Source organism: Pleurodeles waltl, chromosome 5 (genome assembly GCF_031143425.1).
Source record: "Pleurodeles waltl isolate 20211129_DDA chromosome 5, aPleWal1.hap1.20221129, whole genome shotgun sequence".
Classification (NCBI taxonomy): Eukaryota; Metazoa; Chordata; class Amphibia; order Caudata; family Salamandridae; genus Pleurodeles; species Pleurodeles waltl.
The window spans coordinates 478690036-478714603 of NC_090444.1; the positions used below are offsets into that span (position 1 = coordinate 478690036).

The 24568-nt window shown below is 43.5% G+C and overlaps 1 long non-coding RNA gene across 1 annotated transcript in view; it reads left to right on the forward strand.

Moving 5' to 3' along the window:
* The window catches only part of LOC138295780 (uncharacterized), a 34989-nt gene extending 11118 nt beyond the window's left edge, over positions 1 to 23871 (forward strand). Inside the window, exon 2 of the long non-coding RNA XR_011203684.1 lies at positions 18512 to 23871. This is a non-coding gene — a long non-coding RNA (uncharacterized lncRNA). The remainder of the gene's footprint in view (positions 1 to 18511) is intronic.
* Positions 23872 to 24568: the final 697 nt, after the last annotated feature.

The window sequence follows — 24568 nt, forward strand, 5'->3', positions numbered from 1 at the left end:
ATCCTGCACCAGAAGGACCGAAGAAATCTCCCGTGGAGTGACAGTCACTCCCCTGCTCCAAGCAAGCACCTTCCAAGGCGACGACCGGTACCCTGGGACTCCTCTCACAGCAACGAGCGTGCTCCTAAGGACACAGAGGGTGGACATCATCGACATAGACTGTCGTGATGTCCTGCTGACGCAATTTGGAGGAGGTAAGACTTTGCCTTCCCTGAGAGCAACGGTACCCGTGTACTGCGTCTTCTTCGCCTCCTGAGGCCTCTGTGCACTCTTTGCAAAATTCCTTCGTGCACAGCCTGGCCCAGGTTCCCAGCACTCCATCCTGCGACGCACAACTCGCTGAGTTGTTCTCCGACGGCGTGGGACCTTCTATTGTTGTGCTGCATTAACTGCGTTTTGCACCTCCTTTGAACCCGGATCCTGTGACTCCTGGGAGTGCTGGCTTGTATCCTGAGGGCTCTTTAAAGTGCTGAGAGCCCCCTCTTCCTCCTCACACAGAGTTCAGGCCCCCAGGTCCCTCCTGGGTCCATCCAGCACATTTTGATGCAAAATGCACTTTTGTCGTAGCCAAGGCTTGTTGGCGCCTTCCAACACGAAATCTCGTCTGCACTGATCTTCACGCCGTGGGACATCTTTTACATCCTGTTGGAACCCGCTGGCATCTTCCTAGGGTGCATTTCTGCAGTCTTCGACTAACCAGGGACTCTTCTTTTGCAACCTCTTCTGGGTTGGCAGGGGCTCCTGTCCTTCCTGGAACTTCTTTCGACTTCTGGACTTGGTCCCCTTCCTTTGCAGGTCTTCAGGTCAAATAATCCAGCAGTTGTTCTTTGCAGACTTGGTTGGCTGCTGCAAAATCCCCAAAACGAGGTGCAGTGTGTCCTAAGGAAACTTGCAGGACTTTACTCCTGCTTTTCTGGGCTCTGGGGTGGGGTAATTTATTTACCTTTACAGTATTCTTACTCTCCTAGTAATTCTGCACACACTACACTTGTCTAGGGGGGAATTTGTGATTCACATTCCACTTTTTCAGTATATGGTTTGTGTTCCCCCTAGACCTATTTTCTTCTATTGCATTCTATAGGATTTCCTACTGTTTGCATTGTTCTATGACTATTTACTTGTCTAATTTTGGTGTCTAGTGTATATATTGTGTATAATACTTACCTCCAGAAGGAGTATTGTCTCTAAGATATTTTTGGTACTGTCTCACCCCAATAAATACCTTTATTTTTGGTAACACTGAGTATTGTCTTTACTTGTGTATAAGTACTGTGTAACTATAAGTGGTATTGCATGAGCTTTCCATGTCTCCTAGTTCATCCTAAACTGCTCTGCTGTAGCTACCTCCATCAGCCTAAGCTGCTAGAACACTACTACTTCACTAATAAGGGATAACTGGACCTGGTATAAGGTGTAAGTACCCAAGGTACCCACTTCAAACCAGGCCAGCCCCCTACACAAGTACACCACAGAACCCTGCCCTATTTGGCACGTACTTGCCTTAATAGTGAGGCCTGCCTTTTGCTGGTCCGCCAACACTTTACAGAGATGTTGCAAGTGTTCCTCCCATGTGGAACTTTAGACAACAATGTCATCCAGGTAGGCAACACTGAACTCATCCAGCCCCTTTAACCCCTGGTTGACCAACCTCTGAAAGGTGGCAGAGGCATTTTTCATCCCAAATGGCATCACCTTAAACTGAAAGTGCCCATCTGGGGTAGAAAATGCAGACCTCTCCTTGGCCCCCTCAGTCAAGGCAATCTGCCAGTACCCAGACGTTACATCAAACTTGCTGAGGTATTTGGCAGCTCCGAACCGATCTATGAGCTCATCAGCTCGGGGCATGGGGCAGGTGTCAGTTTTAGTGACCACATTGAGACCTCGGTAGTCCACTCAGAACCGAAGTTATAGGGTGGCACCAGGAGCAGCAGCCTTTGGGACCAAAACCACAGGGCTGGCCCAAGGACTGCTGGAATGCTCAATAACCTCTACGGTGAACATCCTGGATGCCTCACCCTTGATGCTAGCCCTGACCTTGTCAGTCACCCTATAAACATTTTGTTTAATGGATGTACTGTCCCCAGTGTCCACATCATGTGTGCACAAGTGTGTGACCGCTGGGATCAAGGAAAACAGTGAGGCGAACTGTCCCAACACCTGGCGACAGTCCCTCTGCTGCTCTGCAGTCAGGGAGGGGGAGAGGATCACTCACTCCACAGAACCATCTTTTTCTCCTGCAGATAGAAGGTCAGGAAGAGGCTCACTCTCCTCCTCCATCCCGTCATCTGTCGCTAGGAGCATGGACAACTCTGTCTGCTCAAAGTGTGGCTTGAGCCGGTTAACATGCAGGACCCTTAAAGGGTTCCTGGGAGTCTGCAAGTTCACCAGGTAGGTGACTTCACCCTTGCGCTCCACCACCTCAAATGGCCCAGTCCACTTGTCCTGGAGTGCCCTAGGCTCCACGGTGCCATCACCCACACTTTTTATCCAGGTTGAAACTCAACCAAAGTGGCATTCTGGTCATACCAGCATTTGATATCCCCCTGGCTTTAATTCTAGGTTCTCCTGTGCGAGCAGGCAGTCAGAGCCAGCATGTAGCTGAATACATCCTGGGCGGTTTACTAGGAGCTTTTTCCAAAGCCTCCTTGACCAGACTTAAATGTCCCCTTGCAGGGCAGCCTTAGATCAGCTCAAAGGGACTAAACCAAAGTCCCTTTTGAGGCACCTCCCTGTAAGCGAACAGAAAGCATGGCAAGAGGACGTCCCACTTCCACCTCAAGGGCTCTGACAGGCCTATAATCATGCCTTTCAAGGTGTGGTTGAATCTCTCAACCAGACCATTACTTTGGGGGTGGTAAGGTGTGGTGAACCTATACGTTACCCCACACACCTTCCACAAGGACTTCATATAAGTAGATATGAAGTTGGTACCCCTATAAGATACCACTTCCTTGGGGAACCCCATGCCGGTAAAAACTCCCATCAATGCACAGCCCACCACAGGGGCAGCGATTGATCTTAAAGAAATGGCTTCTGGGTACCGGGTGGCATGGTCTGCCAAGACAAGGATAAACCTGTTGTCCATTTCTGTGTTGGGATCTAGAGGCCCCACAATGTCAATGCCAACCCTTTCAAAGGGGGTGCTGACAACAGGAAAAGGCTGGAGGGGAGCTTTGCATTTCCCCCGACTCTTGCCACTTGCCTGACAAGTTGGTCAAGACCTACAATGAGCATCAGAGTGCCTGCACATTTGGGGTCAATAGAAGCGGGTGACAAGCCGCTGAAAGGTCTTGTCCTGCCCCAAATGACCAGCTAAAGGCACATCATGAGCCAGACCCAGTAAGAAGGCCCTGAAGCACTGGGGTACCACCAGCACACGGGCTGACTCAGGCACCTTAGGCTCGCTATATAGGAGGCCATCCCCCCAGTAAGTCAGATGTGATCCAGGCTCCTTGCCAGACCACTGGTCTGCAGCCTACTGCCACAAACCCTCCACAGAATGCCTCCTTGATGGGCCCCCCTTCCTGCTGCCACTTTGACAACTCAGGGACCTCACCCGGTCCAGCCACCTGTTCCACTGTAGGCTCCAGGGCCTCCCCCTCAGGTTAAGCCTCCTCCTGGGCCGTGGGAACTTCTGCGGCTGGTTTCCAGCGCCCCTTGCCCTTCCTCCTCCTGGCAGACACCTGGGCCCCTCTTTAAGGCTCCAGGGTCTCCGTATCACCCTGACGGGCTGCCATAGACCTGGTGGAGACGCATACCCACCCAGACAGACAGACCCAACATCTCCTAGTGTGACCTGTGTTCCACCTCCTTCCGAGGGGAATCCTCCAGGTAACTGCCAAGCAAACAATCTACAGGCATGGTTGGACTCACAGCTACATTCAAGGAACCTGAGACTACACCCCCCTCCATTCAAAGGGAACCTGCGCCACTCTCCACAGGCGCTCTGAGTTGTCTACTGCAACTACTTGGTGGAGTACCCAAGGATCTATCTACTCTTAGACACCAGGTGACTCCTCACTGTAGTCACACTGGCTCCTGTGTCTCTCAGAGCCTCCAACCTTTGTCTATTTATGGTCACCCACTGCCTGTACTTAGTGTTCTCAGGCACTAGTGTTCTCTGGACCAACTCACTGTCCCCTAGTGAGACAAGGGTCATCTCAGCTGGCTCTCATCCACCTGGAACCAACTCCTCCCCAAGCGCTACACTAGCCAAACCCTGGGACTGCGCACCAGTGGGTGCTGGTGTACTCTTGGCGCATTTGGGCCCACCCCCCCTCACATGACCCACCTGGTCACATGCCTAGCACTTATGTGGGGGACCCCCTGCCACATGTTTCCCTTTGGAGAACCATGGCTGCTTCTCACTGGGGGGCTGGGAATCCTTACCCTGGGAATCAGATTGGGGCCCTTTAGAGAACGCCCCCTGTTTACCATCCCCCCCTTTTTTTTCTGAGAGTCCCTGCCCACCCTTGGCGTGGTCTCCCCCATACCTCTTTTGGACCCTGGTGCTCTCCCAGCGGTCCGCTTCCTGCCCAAGCTTCCTGGGGTCAGTCAGCTTGCTCTCATTTGGGTGCTGGCACAGCTCTGGAAAACATAAACTGTACAAGTGCTCCCAAGCAATCAGATTGTAAAGCCCCTCATATGTTGTCACCTTACTGCCCTTCACCCAACCATCCAGTGATCTGCAGAATGAATCAACACATTCCAACCATGTTTGGGATTCCTTCTTCTTATAGGACCTAAACCTGTCCTTATACTGATCAGGGGTGAGACCAGGGCGTCCTTCATGATAGGGTAAGTGAGCCCCTGGGGATCCCCTAAGGATGTCAGAGTATCTCTTCCCTCTACCTCAAAGTGCTTCCACAGACCCGCCCCCCAATGAGCTTCAGGGACCAGATTCATATGGAGAGCAGACTCATACCCCTTATACCACAGCAGTATGTCATCCTCTCTCTTGTAACCCTTCACAAGGTCTTTAGGAATGTGCACCCTCCTCTCAGGCTGCACTGTGATGTTGCTACCACCATCCCTACGAGACTGGCTCCTCTGATCCAGCTCCCTCAAGCTGAGCTCATGAGCCAACAATAACGTTTTCTCCTCTATGGCCATCCTCATTGGATAGCAGTGGTGAGGTGCCCAGAGTAACAAAAACAGCAAAAACAGAGTCCAGCACACATCAACAACCTGGGAAACAAAGGCAAGAATTTAGGGGAGACCACGCCAAGGATGAAACGTCTAACATTCTAGAACATGGGCTGACTCCTATCCAACTACATTGGATAACAGTCCCTCCTGAGCTGGGGATACATACTCCCGGACACTGTGAAAAACAAGTTGCAACCTGCATGCTCCCTCACCCACTTTGAAATAGCTGTTAGTAGCCATGTTACTGACCTGCGTTTAATGTACAATGACAATCATTTGCATAGACAACTTTACTCTTTAAAATTCTTGTCCATTAGTAACTTAATAGAGCCTTGACATTTCTGTGAAATAAAGCACATTGCTGCAGGTTTTGGTACAACTTCCGTTGGACTATTCTCACTCAGTCTAGCTTTTTTTTTTACTCGTGGTATGACAATTCCTACATTCTGTATTCGAGAGCTACCCGTCTCATCAGTATATCGAGTCTGTGAGGTTGTCTACGATATCATTTTACACTGGTCAGGGTTTTGATAATTTTTCGAATGATTCTTTGAGCTAACCCTTTTTCTTTGAGTTTTACAATGCGGTCTTCACCTTCTGCGTCATGTTTCAGGAGGGTTTCCGGCATTTCCCTTCCTAGTCATATAATCTCTTGGGCCTCCTTCACTGTGTGAACCATGTATGATCTGTTTTGCAGTTGAAACCATAATCCACACGAAAATGTCCAAATGTTGCTTGTGAGATGTCTTAAAACAAAGCCAGCGTTTGATCTCTGAATGTTATGATATGTCAGACTCCCGATTCCCTCATTATCTGATTTTTCAGCTCAGTAAAGCCTCATTTGGCAATTATATCTCTCTATCTGAAACCTCTGTGCCTTGCGAGTATTGTTTTTATGGTCTTTTGTGAACCACTACAAAAATCAGTGCGTGCTCATCTTCTTAGGTGTTGGTAAAATATGATGTACATTGTATAGTCAACATTACTGCCCTCTGAAATACATAGGTACTGTCATTTTTCTGCACAGGAAGGTACAGAAAGTGACATAACTTCTGCATTACAGTATCAGCCTGCCAAATACATTTATGTATGAACTTGTTAAATGTCAGCAGCCATCATCCCTGTGATAGCTGTAATTCCTAATTAGTCGCAAACTGCGACATGCCTCATTATTATTCTACAAAGGAATTCCTAAATTAAACTCAATGAGTTTCACACATTAGGAATAGCGATTTCCTAATTGCGATTTGGTGAGAATCACAATTAGGAAATCTGTATTCCTAATGTTGTTCATCTGGCCCAAAGTTCCCTATTTGTAATTGAATCTTAACATGTGTGAGAAATTGGGGGTGTGAGCCTTTCTCACGCAGCAGCCATAATCGTTGTCAGGGTGAACAAAAGTGAGTCTCTAAATTAACTTGTGCTTAACCTTCTGGTAGCTTGCCTCAAAAGCAGTCAAAGGTTAATTAGTGGCAATGCATAAAGTATTTATGCAGCACACAAACAGTAATATGTAAGAACACAGCACTGAAAATCATATACAAATTTAGAAAAATAGAGTAAAATTTAATTATTTGACCCCCCCAAAAAAAATCAAATCAATAGAAACTACAAAAACCCTAACCAGTAGAACAGGAAATATGGAGCTTTGCAGTTTTTGGTAGATATAGCGCTTAAAAACACGAATCTCCACTCAGGATCATCTGGTCGTGCGAGACCGGGTGAAAGACAAAAGTTCAGGCCGACTGTGATGGAGTGTGGACTGGATACAGGGATCAGGTTAGTCCCGCTGACTAAGTTACCTTCTCAACGTCCGGCATGAAAAGTCCCGTTTGTAATGGACGAGGCTGAGAAGAGCAAGGGAAGCGTCACGGATGGACGTTGCTGTAGCACGAAGAGCAGGCCTGGTGTTGGAGGCTGTAGTCACTGTAGTGGGAAGATCCTTTCAGATGTCGCAGATGGTCATTGCTGAAGTTTTGCATTTGCAGTGACTGTGGGCTGTCTTTGCTGTTGCACGAAGTGCAGATCTCACATTGCAGGTCGCCACTGGCATTCACTATAACGCGAATAGTCTGGCTAACCAGAGCGTCACGTTGGTGGTCGTCACGGTTGCACGATCTCAATGCAAAAGGGTCCTGTTCAAGGTTACAAAAAGCCCAAACTTCAGGCATGCCAACCAAGGGCCCAGGACCTGGGGAGGCACTTCTTGAGGTTCAGGAGGGCTTAAGCAAGTCCAGTTGTGGAAGGTCAGCTGGGCAGTTGCAGGGAGGCCTCTGGAGCTTATGTCAATGTAGCTCTGAACAGGAGGTCAGTCACTAAGCCTTGGAGGCACTTCAGGTGGCTGAAAATGAAGGGAGCAGGTCCAGTCTTCTCCTCAGACAGCAAAGCAGGCCTCTGGCAGCAAGGCAATCCTTCTGTAGTATCCACGGGTCCAGGAGGCCATTTGTTAAGTTTATGGTTTGTAGAGAGAAGCAGAATACCATTAGTGACACGCCACTGTCAGCTTAAGTTTCTCCAGCAGACACCTAATCTTAACTAAGGAGTGCTTTCCAGTCCAGCATTTATGTCCAGTCCATGTCCAGTCAGTGTGGCCAAACCTGCCTCCAGAGAATCCATAATTAAACAGGTTCCAACACAGATTTAGTTCAGGGTATTCCAGGAGAAGGTGTGTATCAGTTTGTTTTCTCTGCATCACCTTCCTATGTGAAAAATGGAGCAGGTGTGTTTGCTCCCTCCACTGGGTTTCTCTACACAGAACACTGGTATGTCATAGCTCCCCAGTAGTACTCCTATGAAGACGATCCCTTGAATTTGCAGTGTCTATTGAGAAGCCCAGTTCACTAATGGCAAGCCTTGGGTGTTCCACCACTATCTTTTGTTTGTGCCTCACTGGCACTGCAGTTTTGTTCAACACAATGTTATTCAATCTTTGAATGTTCCAAATAATTCCCCTGGCCTCCATTACAGCTCCCTTACAGTGCTGTGGGCTTAGTGCATAGACCACAAATCATCAGAGCACCCACTAGACAAACTGACATGAAGAAAATAGACAAATTGTTCAGGCCTTTATACTTCTCCCCACTTCCAGAAGTCAAATAGCTTCCCTCGTACTCCAGCCACTTTTGCTTGGATGAAATGCCACGAATTATCCCTGCCCCTTTCAAATCCTTTTCCAACACAACTCCTGCCTAATCTACAGGAAAGAAACAGTTGAACGCTGGCACTGGCAGACAAAACCCTTATGCAACTTCACCCACTCTTGTAGTATATTTGAGGCTCTGAGATCCCTTTGTCACATGTCTTACTCCTCTTCTGAGACTGTCCACTGCACTATGCTGACCAACGCTTCTCTTCCGCTTTGTCTGTCACACCTCACCTCGCTTTACCATATCCCTCCTCCAACATTTGGCTGCCTTACCCACTACCCATACCACTCCACATGTCTCCATTTCTTATAGTCAGACAAATCCTGGAGGTGCTTCAGGACATTGTTTTCTCTGTCCAGTATGACCCAAAGAGGAGATGCAGCCAGCACCTCTGGAATGAAGGGTGAAAGTACACCACCGGCTTTGCAGGATCATATCCAAGAGGTATATGAGTCACACTTGGAATGGGGAGCCAGTAGTTATATATTCTCTTCCCTTTTTGTCTCTGCATACTCAGAGCACATGCCCACCTAGAACAGAATACATTTGAGCAGAATCAGTTATTCTGCTAAGTGTTGCTGCTTATATCTATTTTCCTGACAAGTTTACTGAAGATGGACTGTAAAGTAATGCCCTGTGCTGGGAAGCTTCAACACCTGTGACTTACTCAAGCACTTATCATATCCTGAGCCTGCTCCTCAGCAAATGTCACTGCAACATCTGCATTCTCCTGGTTCTTCATCAAAACTCCTTTCTAGTTTGCATTATTTAACCATCTGAAATCGACCTTAAGCTCCATACAACAAACCCAACTACATGTTCCTTACGCTAGTATTAAAATCTGTCCACAAAATAACACAGCTGTTACTATTTCCATGCACCGATTGTTTAGACCATTTACCTCGACATCCCTGCACACTTCTTAACCTAATGCAATCTTACCACCTTCTAAAGCCTTTGTGCCATCTTGCATTTAAGATAACTTACTACATTTTTCTCCTCTGACACAAAATTGCCCTCTACCTCAGCTTACGATTTTTGCCCTGCAGCCCTAGTTAACTACCTTTCTACAGCGCCTCCATGCTAATAGCATTTTGGAACTGATACTGTGACCATTGTAATGATTAGTATGTAAGTGGTGAATCTGTTATACTGTCTGGGGAGTAGCTATTTTCTCCTTTGTATTATCTCATGACCATCCCTTCATCCCACCGCATTTTCAGATGAGGCATAATTATATAACAGATTACTAAAATGAATTTGAGTGGTCTTAGATGCAAACCCTGTTTTTGGATTTCAGTAAACGATTGGCATCACAAAGAGCATACTCTGTCCCATCACTGGCCCTTAGCTAATATAGTAGAAGCATAATAGTTTATAAAACAAACCGTCAGTAAGATTGCAAACTGTAAGTTTATATATAACGCAGCAGCGTGGAGCGTAGTGCCTTTCTGGACTAGCTCGAAATACAGAAGCTTTCATGAGGTTTTTGTATATTACAATACATGTTGCAATGTAACCAATAAAGGCATGCTAATTTTCAATCATTAATAAACATTGGCCTACATATGGGTATTGGCTTATGAAATCAGGTAAAGAGGCACATAGCAATAGGTTGTCACGTCATACCCATAGCTCTCATTTCTTAAGGGTTTGCAGTTACAACGAGGGGTACAGCAAGTTCATCTAAAGGCCGGGAGGCCTTTGCTTGTTCTCCAGCTCATGTTAAGTGTCACAAAATGGAACCTAAGAAAAGATGGATTTCACATTCCCTCCTTTGACACTCAATGATGCCATTTAGTCTGCATCAATGGCCATGATGTCCCTCTCTTCCTTATCTACCTCAGCTTGTTATGTGTCTCCCGTCAGGGGCTCTTGTAATACCTTTTGAATAGTCATGGACCTGGCCCTTTATGTAGGGGCATTCCCAGACATTTTGCCGAACTACTACTATTTTTTCTGTCTTCATTTTTGCTGGCTTTAGAACTTTGTGCACTTTGCCACTGCTCACCAGTGGTAAAGTGTTTGTGCTCTCTCCTTAAAACATGGAACCATCGGCTTGTATCCAATTGGCAAATCTAATTTACCCATAAGTCCCTAGTAAAGTGCACTACATGTGCCCATGGCCTGTAAATTGAATGGTAATTGTGGGCCTGCAGCACTGATTGTGCCACCCACTTAAGTAGCCCCTTAACCATCACCCTGGCCTGCCATTGCAGAGCCTATATGTGCAGTTTACAGTGCTGTCGATCTGGCAAAATAACCCAGTTGCCAGGTCTAAACCTTCCCTTATCATACATGTAAGTCCACAAATAGGGTAGGCCCTGGACAGTCCAGAGGGCAGTGTTCAATATATGTAAAAGGTAGATATGAACTTGTAGTTTTTCCATGTCCTAGTAGTGAAAAACTCTTTAATTCCTTTTTCACTACTGCAGGGCCAATCTCTTCCCTCGGTTAACATTAGGATAACCTTATGAGAGTGTAATTCACAATCTGGAAGAGGTATGTTTTTCGAGTTTGGTGTACCTGGAATCACAATTTAAAATTACAATTTATGGTGAAGTCAGATTTTAAATTGCGGTTCTGAAAATGCCACTTTTAGAAAGTTGGAATTTTCTTAATTTACCCATTTGGTGCCTGCTGTCTGTCTTTGATCACTTGTTTGGGATGGGTAACAGCTGGGCTTTGTGTATTCCCTCTAGACAGCCACACACAATAAGAGCTTAATGGTGACTTCATGTGCCATCCACAGCCTGATGGGCCATCCTGGCCAAGATGGGAGGGAGGAGCAGGGCACAGTCTCACACTTACATCGGAATAGGCTCTGTTCTGTCCTCACACAAAGGGCTGCATAACGTCCACTATTGAGTCTGGAGCCAGGGCAGGAAGGACCTCTGTGCACTTCAAAGGCCTGACTTTGAAGTCTCCTTCACCTCAATAGCCAAACTGGGTATAAGTACTGGATCTCTGACACCACCAAGACAGTTCACCTCTGGACCTGTGGATAATCTGCCTGGAAGGACTGATGTGCTGCTACAAGGACTGCCACTCTTCCAGACTCCTGCTGTGCAAGGAACTGCTAACCCGCTAAGCCGACCTGCTGCCTGCTGTCCTCTTGACTAGGGACTGAGAACTGGACCTGCAACCTCTGTCTTGAACCGGGGACCTCAGAGTGACTCTAAGGGCGAGTCTGCTGGCCTCCTGATCTGAGCTTCAGGGACATAACAGGCTCCATACAGCTCCTGAAACTGTCTTCAATAAGCCCATGACCCCCAAGAGGGGCTTTTAAGTTCCTGTGCCCTTGCAAGTGTTTTTTTTTTAGTCCTGAAATGAAGCTTTTGGGTCCGTTCACACCAGACCCCCACCTCTCGCCAGACGAATCAGTGCAAGCCTGCCGCAAGTTTATCTATTCATACAGCACATTTCGCTGCTCGCAACCGCGAGGCTCCAGCCCACCCAGCTGTGAAGCCCAGCTGACTCTTCGTGCCTGTAAATCACCGCCAGCAAGGGTCTTCCTCCGACGTGAATGAACTCATAGCACAATTCTTGAGAAGGAAAAATATTAGCAGGACTTATCTGGGACTGTATCCGACCCGCGCTCCATCATGATTGGCCAAAATCTTTGGATTTAACCTGATTTAACGTAACCAGATATCCTTGGATGGCACTTTCTTCTTTTAAGCACTATATTCCATTTTAGTCTTTAAAAATGCATAACTCCGGTTCTGCTTATTTGATTTTTGTTGTTATGATCTTGTTTTGTTCATTAAATTAAGCTCTATTCTTCTGACTAGATGTGGTAACTAGAACAAATAGGCCACAGCACACAGACTATATTGTCCAATCATATGGTGGGGATGATAGATCCCTGGTAGTGCGTTTGAAGGTTTAGAAGAAGTAAACGGTAAAGAGAAATCTTGAGTCTTGTAAGTAGACGGTGTCCTTTATTTGTAGACGTTAGAAATCAAAGTGTCATCATGAAAAAACAGCCAACACGTGTTTCGTCACACAAGTGACTTCATCAAGGCTGGGCCATGCGGCCAGAGTAGTAGAGAATAATCAGCTAAGTAGGCTGAAATAAAGAAAAGAATATCTTGTTAGGAAAATGTAACTAAGGGTAATGACACTGCCCGAGCAGCAACGGGTAGGTTGAGTGTTGATAGCGTAGGTTGATCTCGTAGATTGATAAAAGTATGAGAAGCCCTGATAAGCCTTAATGAGATCATAAAACTAAGGGAAAAAATGGGGGGCTGCAAGAGCAGTAACGGGTAGATTGGGTGTTGATCACGTAGGTAGATACAGGTATGTGAGGCCCTGATAAGCCAAAAGTAATGCCTGGTAAGCGTCTGTACGGGAAGCAGTTCTTGGGTACTCTGATACCCATCTGTGTGCCGTTTGGGTAGTAAGGCACGGGTCCATGCTGCACCAGAATTTGCTCTAGTTTACTTACCTGTGTTATTACTTTTGTTGTATTACCTAGAAGTGCGACACGAGTCACCCCTACTACCCTTGTGCTCCTTTATAGTTCTTAGATGTGGTAACTGTTTAGGTGGTGTTTTCACTGTTTTATTGCACAAATACTTTACACATTGCCTCTTACGTTAAGCCAAGGGGATGATCACAGGGTAACTTAGGGTGTGTTTGTGGCTTACCCTGGCTAGGATTGTAGTTCCTACTTGAACAGGGTCCTTAACTCTGCCAACCGGAAACCAAATTTCTGACAAATAGTTTCATGAACAATATGCATTTCTACATATTGTCTTGCACTCCTGTGCTGTTGCTGAGGAGGTACATTGGGAAACCACTATCACATCTACAAAGAGGAGTCCAGCCTCCAAGTGTCAGTCAGTGAGTCCCATAGGCCACCTCAGGTGTCCTGAGCTTTCTTTCTTAGTTGATGAATCTTATTTGTGTTGTGATGATTGTTTTCATTGTTATCAAAGATGGATGTGCAATATTTATCTCAAATTACCTTACAGATTCCACCTTTCCTTGTTAGCAGAACGTTCAGTGTCATTCTTTTCGGAATAATCGTTGTACTACATACTGATGTTTCGTCTGTAATACTTCTGCAGACAACTGCTGTTTTGTTAGACATATCTTCAATCATTTTGCCCAATTTATTCATTTTGTGGCTGTTGTTGATATTCCCTTTGGTACTATAATTCCCAGGCCATTCAAGAGATTACTGATGGGGGTGGCCATTCTCTTTGTTCTCATACCTGCTGCAAGCCTTGCGTCAGACAAATGTTGGAATGAAACATTCTGGGCATCACAAAAGAAAGAGCTCCATCCCTGGGACAAGTGAAAATAGGCCAGCTGCCCAAATATAAAGTAAGTTCCTTTGTACCCTATAACCTCAGGGAAACATCCTCCTTCTAGTTCTCCTTTACTTTACGGGACAGTAGGAATATATAATCCTTGCAGATGCTGGTTCTCATATATGTTCTCATAATTTGGGCTATTATCTGTCAGTTGCAGCTGTAGTAACAGAGTAATTGAGTTATCATGGTGGATGTATTAGGGAGTAAAAAGTCGTCGGGGACAACTCATATGTATATCGGGTTCACTATTTTTTGTTCTATTCTCAATTTTGGAAGTGCTTGTTTTTCCTTCAGTAAGCATAAGCTGTAGTTCCTAAGCCCTGTCCTGGAAATTCGTACTGCGTTATCAATGACAGTCTTTATTTTCTTGCATGAATCCGCCTTGAGACATTACTTGATGATTTCATTATTGATGTACGATATTGTCCTGAGTCATACAACATCTCCTGCATAAAGACACAACTTACAGCCTTTGTTCATGTCACTCAACTGTATGTCATCTTATATTTTGTTTTGTTTTGCGGATGTGTGCAAACATAACATTTTGACACATTCAACACACTGAGACATTTTTCCATCAGTTTGACATATTTTTTCTCATATCTTAGTTTTATTCGGGGTCAATGTTTGGCTTGATCAGTAGTAGAAAACACAGTATCTATTTATAGTGAGTCATTTAAAGTTCCTTAATTTCCATCACGTTCAGAGAATTTAATGTTCTTTGAGCATGATGAACCATGCAGTCTCTTTTATCGCTAAGCTAAGTTATACAGAACAGCCAGATACAACGTAATTTCCTGGTGTCTCTTACTGAGGTCTCGGCCATTAAGCATGGAGAAGGTCATTAGTATGTGCACATGCCTCTGTTTGCGATCTTACGTGACCATTGGTTGCAAATAAGGAGACTTCCAAGACCCTAAGCTATCAACTGTTCTTGAGGCCAGTGGAGCGGGCAGCTCTTTCATTTGCATCTGCTTTAGCAGCACTGCTTTCTCTGTGTGGGTACTGTGTGTACAAGAAGTCAGACACACTTTGCTGCTGTTACTGCTGTTAAGAGGGCTTGGAATGTTACTTTGCAGCAAGTGTAAAGACAGTGGCATCTGGTGGGTGCCTCACATAGACCCAGTCACCTTGTGGAAGATAATTTCTTATTGTCACTGGGTCTTGACAGGCCTAATGAACTTCTGAGGATGAAGGCAACGCAGAGCTCGTGGTAGTTAGTTCCTTGCAGTACTGTTGTGCCATTTTATCAGTAATTGGGTAATAAGTCAATCAGGGGTGCTTCTTATGGTCCCCAAACTCAATGGAAGTGTGTGTATTCAAGACAGGGAGTTCAGCCGCCACACAATCAATTTGTTCTCTAATGCTTCATTTATTTTTTCCTCTTTCCACTACATTCAATAACACTGGGTGATAAGCACAGTGGACCTTTTTCATCACCCTCAACCCTTTGCAGAAGCCTTGAATTATTTGGGAAACAATTGGAAAGTCCGTTGCCAGCCCTGAAGATCCCTGAAACCTCAAAGCACTGAATCAGTTATTGAAGGAGGCATTTGGCAACAGAGCACTCAAAAAACATCCCACTCAAAATGATGAACTTAATCTAACAAATTTGGTTTAAAATACACGTTGAGCCTACACAATTATAACAGTACATGTTCTGACTATTTAACTTTTTTAAACATTTTTTATTGATATGAGGCATATTTCTTTTCATTCATAATATGTCGCAAAATGAAGCAAATATGTGTATATATATAATACACTGCAACTGAGAACACCCGACATACCACCAAAACTAAAGAATGACACTCAGACTTATATTAGTCAATCTACATTCATGCACATCCAACAACCCAAACTTACATTAAAGACAAAAGGCATAGAACATATGGAACCAGGAGGACTTCAAAGAATACAACAAATAATATAAACACTTCAATTTAGAAATACTTTACATGGAGGAAATGAAAACACAAAACTGCAAATACATGATAATTCAAAACGCGACATTGACAAATAATATTGCTATTATTATATATATTAATGTGGTTCAAGCAAAGGTCATGAAAGTGCTGACATGCGTTTCAGTGATACACAAGGGTGTAGAGTCTTTTCCTCAAGGCGCTATATTGTTCAAAGAAGGGAAATAATAAAATAAGGGGAGAAGACAGGGGTCTACAGAGAAACTTTCTGCCAATCCCAATAGTAATTTGCATGCTAAAAAAGGGAGTAAGGTTGTCCACTCCATTTGCTGATAAAGATGATTGCAACCCAAATCTAAAAAGGGATCTGCTCTTAAGAGAACTACGGCCTACTCTTTAAAAAAAAAAAAAAAAAAAAAACGTTATTTACATTTGTATTACTATTTTTTAACCCCTTCACTGCTGGGCCTTTCCCCCTCCCAGTTCTAAGCCTTTTTTTTGTGCTATTTGGGGGAGTTCGCTCTTAGGCTTCCATAACCTTCTGTCCACTTAAGCTATCCACTACAAATTTCCATCCATTTATTCAAACATCCTAGGGATTCTAAAGGTAGCCAGGGTTTGGGAATTCCTCTGGAGCGGACCAAGAAATTAGCCAAAATATAGCTACATTTTGGTTTTTTGGGGGGAAATACAAAAAAGTGCTGCAGAACAAGGTGTCTGTTTTTTTGTCCTGTAGATGGCATCAACAAAAGTTTTGCAATGCTAAAATTGCCATCTTCCCAGCTTTCACATACGGGCAGACTTGATTCAGAAAACCACATTTACTAACTCAGTTTTGACATTTTACTGGGAAATAGCCAACTTTTTCTATTTCTGATGCTTTCAACCTCCTTTGGGTTTGTGGTGGAAACAGGTGTGAAACTAATGGTGGATCCCGGAAAGCTATACATTTCTGAAAATTAGACAAAATTCTGAATTCAGCATCCTTGCTCCTAATGACATTGGTTGGATCATTGGTGTAGATCCTTCAATGTTTTCCCAAAGAAACGAAGTGTTGAAATGAAAAAATATTGAAAATGAGTAGGACAAAACGGGCTTTTGTGACAAAGTTTTCATTTGTAACTTCTCATCACGACTGCTGATTCACAAAAGCTACATAACATTACATTTGCTAAACCTTTCTGGTTGTGGGAATATATAGGATTTGTGTTTTTTCCAAGAACTCAAAGAACTCAAGTACTCAGAGCCAATAAGTGAGCTGCACCTTGCAGTGGTTTTTAATTTCGTACCTGGGTATAAAGCATTTCATTTGATAAAACATAAATAGTGAAAAATGGGTATCATGGAAACCTATGTATTTTCGAAATAGGCACAAGATATAGGATTTAGAAGCAGGAGTTATTTGCACGTCTCTGCATTTGTGGATACTTATATTAGCATGTGAATTAGAGGGTATTTCTCAAAATGACTTTTTTCTTACACCTTGTCTTACATTTGGAAGATGCTAAAGCATAGAAATACAATTGGTAATAACTATTCTACTATTCTGTATTCCCAAAAGTCTCCCAATAAAATTGGTACCTCACTTGGTGGGTAGTCTTAGTGCCCACAACAGGAAATGGCCCAAAACACAACATGGGTGAATCAAATTTTTCCAAGCAAGACTGCCCCTTTTTTTTGCGAACTAGTAACTGTGAGTTTTAGGCGCTAGCTCAGCAGGCATCTAGGAGAACCTAGCAAACCTGTACATTTTTCAGACCTATACACCTAGGGGATTCCAGGATGTGATGATTTGCATGGCTCTCTAGGTTGTGTTACCCAGAATCCTTTGCAAACCTCAAACATTGACTAAATATTCACATATTTACTAATGTTTCTGTGCAGGAAAGTTCTGGAATCTGCACAGAGTCACAAACATCCTTCCATCCAGCATTCTTCTAAGTCTTCTGAAAAATGACACCTCACTTGTGTGGGTTAGCCTGGTGACCGCGACAGGAAACAATGCAAAATGCAACATGGATACATCAAATTTGTCCAATCAAAACTGACCCATTTTTTGCAACATGGTTTTTGGGCCCTGGCTCAGGTGGCACCTGCAGAAACCTAGCAAACCTGTACATGTTAGAAAGGTAGACACTTAGGAAATCCAGGATGGGGTGACTTGCGTGGCTCTCACTAGGTTGTGTTACCCAAAATCCATTGCAAACCTCACACTTTGACCAAAACACATTTTCCTCACATTTCTGTGAAGGAAAGTTCTAGAATCTGCACAGAGCCACAATCTTCCTTCCACTCACCATTTTCATAAGTCTTCTGATAAAAATGGTACCTCACTTGTGTGGCTGGGCCTACTGCCAGTGACAGGAACTTATCAAACCAAGGCCAATGGGAGCCCTTGCATGGGGACTCCTAATTGCATTGGTTGGATACATTCCTGTCGCTGGCACTAGGCCCAACCACACAAGTGGTGCAGCATTTTTATTGGCAGAAGTTGGGCAATACTGAGTGTTAGTAATTTTGTGGATTCCTGCTGGGCTGGGGAGAGTGTACTGCGCATGTGTGTGTGGCCGGTCCGAGACGGCCGGCCAAACATACATGCACAGGAAGGGGAGTGCACAGTGCACTTCCCTCATCTCGAAATCCGTTATGTCCTGTCCCTTTAACAAACAAAATGATAATAAACAGTATCATTTCGTTTGTTAAATGATTTGCAACGGCTGCTGTTGGCGGGGTTTGGGGGGGGGGGGGGGTTTGGTGACGCTCCTCTGCTCTAATGGAGGAGCCGCGACTGAAAATAGGAGTGGGTTAAGAACTATTTGCACAATGGCCATTTCATTATAAAATGTTGTTTTTCACACTATATGGGGTACAATGAAGTTGTAAAGGGGGTTTAACCTGAAAGATATGAAAATGGCTATGATGCCTTTGTGTCAGTGTTCTGATTTTGTCATATTTTCTCTTCTACCAGGTGCTGTGTTGCCGCTGGCCTTGGGCTTGGCCATCACCGCCTTGCTGTTGCTTATGGTAATATGCCGACTGCGTTTGGTAAGGCAGAAATTGAAAAAAGCTCGTCCACTAACATCAGAGGAGTCGGACTACCTCATAAATGGCATGTACCTGTAGGAATCTCCATTCGGGTCTTCATCATTTTCTCCTTGGCACCTTCCCAATATGTCTGGCTTGAAAGTAGCTGTTTAACATCTATAGCTGTGGCCGCAGAGGCGACTTAGATGGGGTCTAAACGCCAATGCCACACAAGAGGCTAGTGCTTTCATTACTGCACCACAGCCAAGACTAGGACGAAGTTGTGGTCTTTTGGAATTATACAGCAGAAGTGTTGCTGAGAAGAGGTTTTACCTGGACCAGAAACATTCCATTGTTACCTTCGAAATGTAGAATTTTTTTCTTCTTCAAATTACCCAGTCATCTGGCTACTAGTTAAATATAAGCCTACCCGTTACAAGCAGGGATGCAAGACTAACAAGTACATACAGTTCAGCTACTTTTAGGTAAAAGTGTCCATCATATGCAAGACGCACTCTGCCTCTTAGGTACTTATTTTGAAAATGGAAGCCATCAAGAATGAGCATGTGCTGGACATTAACTACATATACATCGAGCAACACTTCAGGAAATCCAAAAATGTGTAAAAATTCCAAAACTCAAAACGTGGTGATTATTCGGGACTGCACTGGTGTGTGCATGAGTCACTCTGTGGGTTAATATGCTGATCAGTTTACAGGGAATCTACAGCTTGCCGCGCTAGACTCAGTACTTCGTCGCTGTCAGCAGTCTTTTTACAGTATGCACCAAAACACACATTAAAATGATTTAGCACCATCTATGAACTTTACATTGCTAGCGTGCTCTTTGAAAAATCTTCGAAAAGTACAATGTTTGCAGTAGTTTTCATTTGTTGCTTTCAGTTTTCTGATCTCTATTTTTCCCAAAAGCTGTTTTTTAATTAGAGGTCAGTCTGGACCCATGCCTAATACTGCTGTCAATGGCCAGCCTGTGTGAACGCTTCCAAATGGCACGCATGCGTCCTGGAAGTGCTTATTTGGGTTTCAAACGGGAGGCTGTCGCAAAAGAGTGTTCATCCCCACGCTGTGCACGGCTCAGAGGGCAGCATGGTAGTCGAAGATTTCATTGCATCAAAACAGATCAGCAGGCCTACAATCGATGAAACTCACCTTGTTTATAGCCATTTTTGTTTGGGGCTTTTTTTTTTTTTTTTAATTTAGACATGTACCTATGCTGGCTTTACTAGCTCAAGAAAGGCCATTAGTGAAAGCTAAACCGGCAGTAATTGCTCCAAGCTCTACATAGTTCAGAACTATTGAATACATATTACACTCCTATATCTGTTGAATTCAGAAAATAAGTCAATGGATAAATGTCATATTTACGTATTGCCTTTTCAAGTCCTTCATCTCATCTGCAGTGTTTTATGTAATTATTTTAGCTCTCATTAGGTACATATCATTCCCTTGAAAAATCTTTATTTTCCAGGCTATTTATACAAAACTAATCTTTTATCAGAGTATTTATAATTGCACATAAACCCGACAGCGTACAACACTTGTTTTTTTTGCATTTGTACTACTGTATGCTCAATGATACTTCACTCAGTTACCGAGAAAAAGTTGCAAGCATGATTGCAGCTTATTGTAGAGAATTCAGCTGCAATCGTTTTTCTGCTTCCAAAAATATTTGTTGTTCACACTTTTATAGCTGAATAATAATCCAGAGGTAATCATTTGCAAATAGCAATTAATACAGTGGGTCTATAGACTATGGTAGAATAAGATCATCGCTAAATCTGTGTATTAGTAATTATTTATTTGAGTTTTTTTGGTTTGTCACTCAGACTTCTTAACTGAGATCCCTGGTTCTGTTGTGAAATGATGGGGGAAGATCAGTGGAGAGATCTTAGGAGTTTTGCACCTCTGTTAGAGATTATCAGACGTGAGAATTCGTTCCAGTTTAAAAAATGGCCTGAATAATTAGGTTATAAGCATCTTCTGGTATTGAGCAAGTCGAGTCCCAATAGTTAAGGCTGTGGCACGGGTGTAGGAGTCAAAGAATCTATAGCAATAATGGTTATACTTGCCTTGTGTTACAGATATATTGTTTTGGAAAGCAAACCAAAGGCACATTGTGGGCCATCATGAGCAGACACTAAACTTACCAAACGTTTATGCAGTGCAGGGCAGCAAGCGAAGTCAACAGGATAGAGCTGAACAGTGCCATTCATATATGCTAAGATAAGGACAAGGCTACTGGAGTTAAGTGTGCAGGCATCTGCATATTTTTTCGCATAATTATTGATTTGCTGTGATTGCCACCTAATACATCATCTGCTGAGTGGTATGCAGATTTTAACCCCAAAAAAAGTTGTTCCTAGCTCAAACAGATCAAGAGTTACTAAAAACGTGCCAACGTGGGTTCACATGCAGTGGAAGGCCCTTTGCAAAGGTTATAATTGGCCCTCCGGTACTTTTTTCTGTGTTTTAGTTGTTAAATTGTTACTAATTAGGTCAAATATTGCCCAGACATTATTACCATGTGTTAAAATTAAAAAATAATGGAGTAATGGTATACAAAAATGTACTCAGTTATGAAGTACTTTTTGCCTTTTCTTTCTACATAATTTGGTGCCACCGCCACATATTTTGGTGCTCTCCTGCCGCATAATCCCAGCGACTATGGATTATGACGCCTTTCAGCTACTGCGGTTGAAGCTCCCTAGCGCCAGTGCAGGCACCCATGCATCATTGTGCAAAAATCCCTGCGTTATGGGCAGGATTGTTTTTGTGCAGGAAGAGATACCATCCTGCAAAAAAAACAATCCTAAGAGGCAGTTTCCTTTTTCCATGTGTGATGCAGAATGCATCATGCATAAAAAGAGGAAATAATGACAATAAACATATTTCTCCTTGTTATTTCATGGCCAGGTTGGCGTACCATGTTGGCGCAATCCCAGCTTTACTGGTTTCAGTAAATCTGGCACTGCATCAAATTCCATAAGTGGATGCTTGGCAACGCCCATTCACCAACCTTGGAACGTCTACTACTTCAAAATGTAGCACGTTGTTCCTTTTCTTTCCAAAGTTATGCAAGGCAGTGCAAACAGCCCCTTGCATGGTTTTGCAAATCGTACACCTTGCGCAACGCAAGGACAACACAAAAGGTAAGTAAATCTGAGCCTGAATTTATATCGCAGGAAGTTCTACTGAGCTCACTTTTTTTGAGGGCTTTTAACACTTTAATGGAGGTTGTGATTACACTTGTGACCTTAGTTGTCAAGGTTAAGGTGAAGGTATAAACAGACAAGATGTGTTCCATCAAAAACAGGGTTGATCCAAATTCTTCTAGGTGAGCTATATTAATTGGTGTTTCTCAAAAGTGTAAAGAATATTTGAATTTACACTAACCTTTTCTCTACTGTAAGAATAGATTTTCTGGTACATAGGAAAACTAAAGATTTGAATAGAAAGTTATACAGTGTCTCCTCTCAGGGTTGCCTACTATTCTGTTCTGTTTCTCCAGAAAGCCAAACTGAGACATCTCAAGTGTCTCCTCAATCACTTCACTGCACCTTTCTCAGGCATCATGTCCCTGTGTCTTTCTCAGGTAGCCTCTTAAGTGAACCTTTCCTCAGAAACGGGTCCCCTTTCTAGCTCCATGAACAAGATTGTAACTCGTACGAAGCCCCAGGTATAGTACGGACAATGAGGGGGACGCAATTCTCTTTTCTACTTCCATTCTTTCTTCCAATCATAAATTTGAGCATTCTGATGCAGTTTCAAGACAATGCAAATGTTCTAAGCCTTTACACTGCAAACAGTGGCCCAGATTCTGAAAGCTGTCACCCAACACAGCGCAGCAGCCAAAAATGCTGTGCTGCATTGCGTGACAGGGAGAGAGCAGTAGAGTGCCATATTCACATAGAAATGGCACTCTCATCCCCTCTCCCTAAAGCATGCTCTGATTTCAGCTGCTGTGCGCCACGCACACAATTTAGCACCATGGTGTGTGTGAGTCTAGCATAGGTTTTGTACAGGAAGGCTAACCTTCTTGTACAAATTAATATGCCTAGACAAGTGGAAATGCTTTTCCTACTTTGTATGTGTGCACACATGCAAAGTCGGAAAAGCAGGGCGAAATAAGTAAATTTGTCGATTTAATGTCTGCCTTTCAGCAGCATTAATTTTTGCCGCAGCATCCCTTCTTCTGATGTTTCAGAATAGGGTTTAGCATCAGAAAGCATGGGTGGTAGCACAGGTACGCCAATGTATCACCCATGTAAGGCCTCCTTGACACAAAGTAATGCAAAGCTGTGTTTCACGCTGCTTTGCATTACTTTGCCAAACAAACCAACGCAAATACCAATTTTCGTTGGTTTGTGATCCCAAAGAAAGTTTGTCCTTTTAGTGTTACAAAAGTAAGGCCAACCTGACTCCAAACCTTTGATAATCTAGACCCAAGAGTCCTTTTGCCTCATGACAGCAAACCCCGTTATTGACAATTGGAAACAGACTTTATTCTAATTTATTCTTACATTCCTGCCTATTTAAATGAGACATATTACACCAACTCTTCCAGAATGAGTGCTGTTATTCCTACCAATACTGCTGCTTATGCAAGGCCCCTCATTCCAAGTTGAGTAGAAATCCTTATTTGGAGACAAACTTTGGTTTGTGCCTAAATAAGAATTTGAAGTGCGATACTAATTACACTCCTTGCATATTTGCCTGCACGATTTTCACTAGGTAAAACTTTGTGAAAGTTGTGCACGCAAATCACACACATTTTCGGTTTGCTCAGCTCGAAATGGGGACTAAGATAAATCATTAGTGTACAATAATTCCCCATTCTGAAGTGAGTACATTAGAGTGACAAGCAAATTGCACATTTGGTAAATACACCGAGCAATCAATATAGGTGGCAGTTTTCATCAAGGATTGCATACAAAGGAGAATGAGGGAAAACATGTTAATGAAACTCAGGATCACGCTTAACATGCCATGCAGACGGATGTCGCACCTGCAAACTTTGGTGTTCCAGACCTCTGTTGGATGAATGCTTTGTAGTTGTTGTGAAAGCATTTATGTAAGTGAATGTTCTGAAAAATCTTTTGAAAGCTTGGCGGTGTAGTTTATTTTCAGTGTTGACGGTCGTGTGAAGATATATTTCGACAGTAACATTTGTTTTTACTACTGTATCAATGTTTTAGGAATTGTACACCTGCTACTGTTTTTTTTCTTATGTCAAGTTGCTGCAGAAAGGGTAATATTCTGAATAAAGTATAAGAAAGCAAAAGCATGTGGTCTCCAGTATTGTATTCCTACCTCATTAAAAATGTGTTGCTAAATACAGGTGTGAAAAAGAGTCTTTTCTGCAGTGAAGCTCCAAGATGCGCACAGCTACAGTTGTTTTCATGTACACAAAATGTAAACGTGTAGTGCAACCTGGGCATTCATTTTCGGTTCTGAAGCAGGAAGTGTCACGATAGAGTGCAGTGACGATGCCACTGTGCATGAGAAAGACACCTCAAATTGATGTGTTAGAAAAAGGCCCACCATCTTAATTATTTTATGTTGAAATACACTCTTTAGGTTTTCATGTCTAACAGAGACTTGGCATTTTTTATGAATTCCCTAGTCAGGTTTGGATTGGTCATCCATACCTTCCAGAGATAGCTGATGCTTCTGCGTTTTAACTCGCTGGTCCTTGTGATCAATTTACCCCTCCACTGACATATTTCAGTAGATCATAGAAATGTCTTAAACTATGCGTTGCTGCATTGAGTTTTTTTGGGACATTCACATTTGTCATTCTTATGTACATTATGATAGCCCTGATACACCACCCTTTATTGCTGCTTAGCATGATTTAACCTCGTTCGCTGACAACTTGCTAGATTCATGATCATCCAGTATCACAGAAAAGACCTAGGTTCCCCTGTGTTGGGGATAAAATGAAGAGCTGCAGTATGGAAAGAAATGAGACACCCAGACCC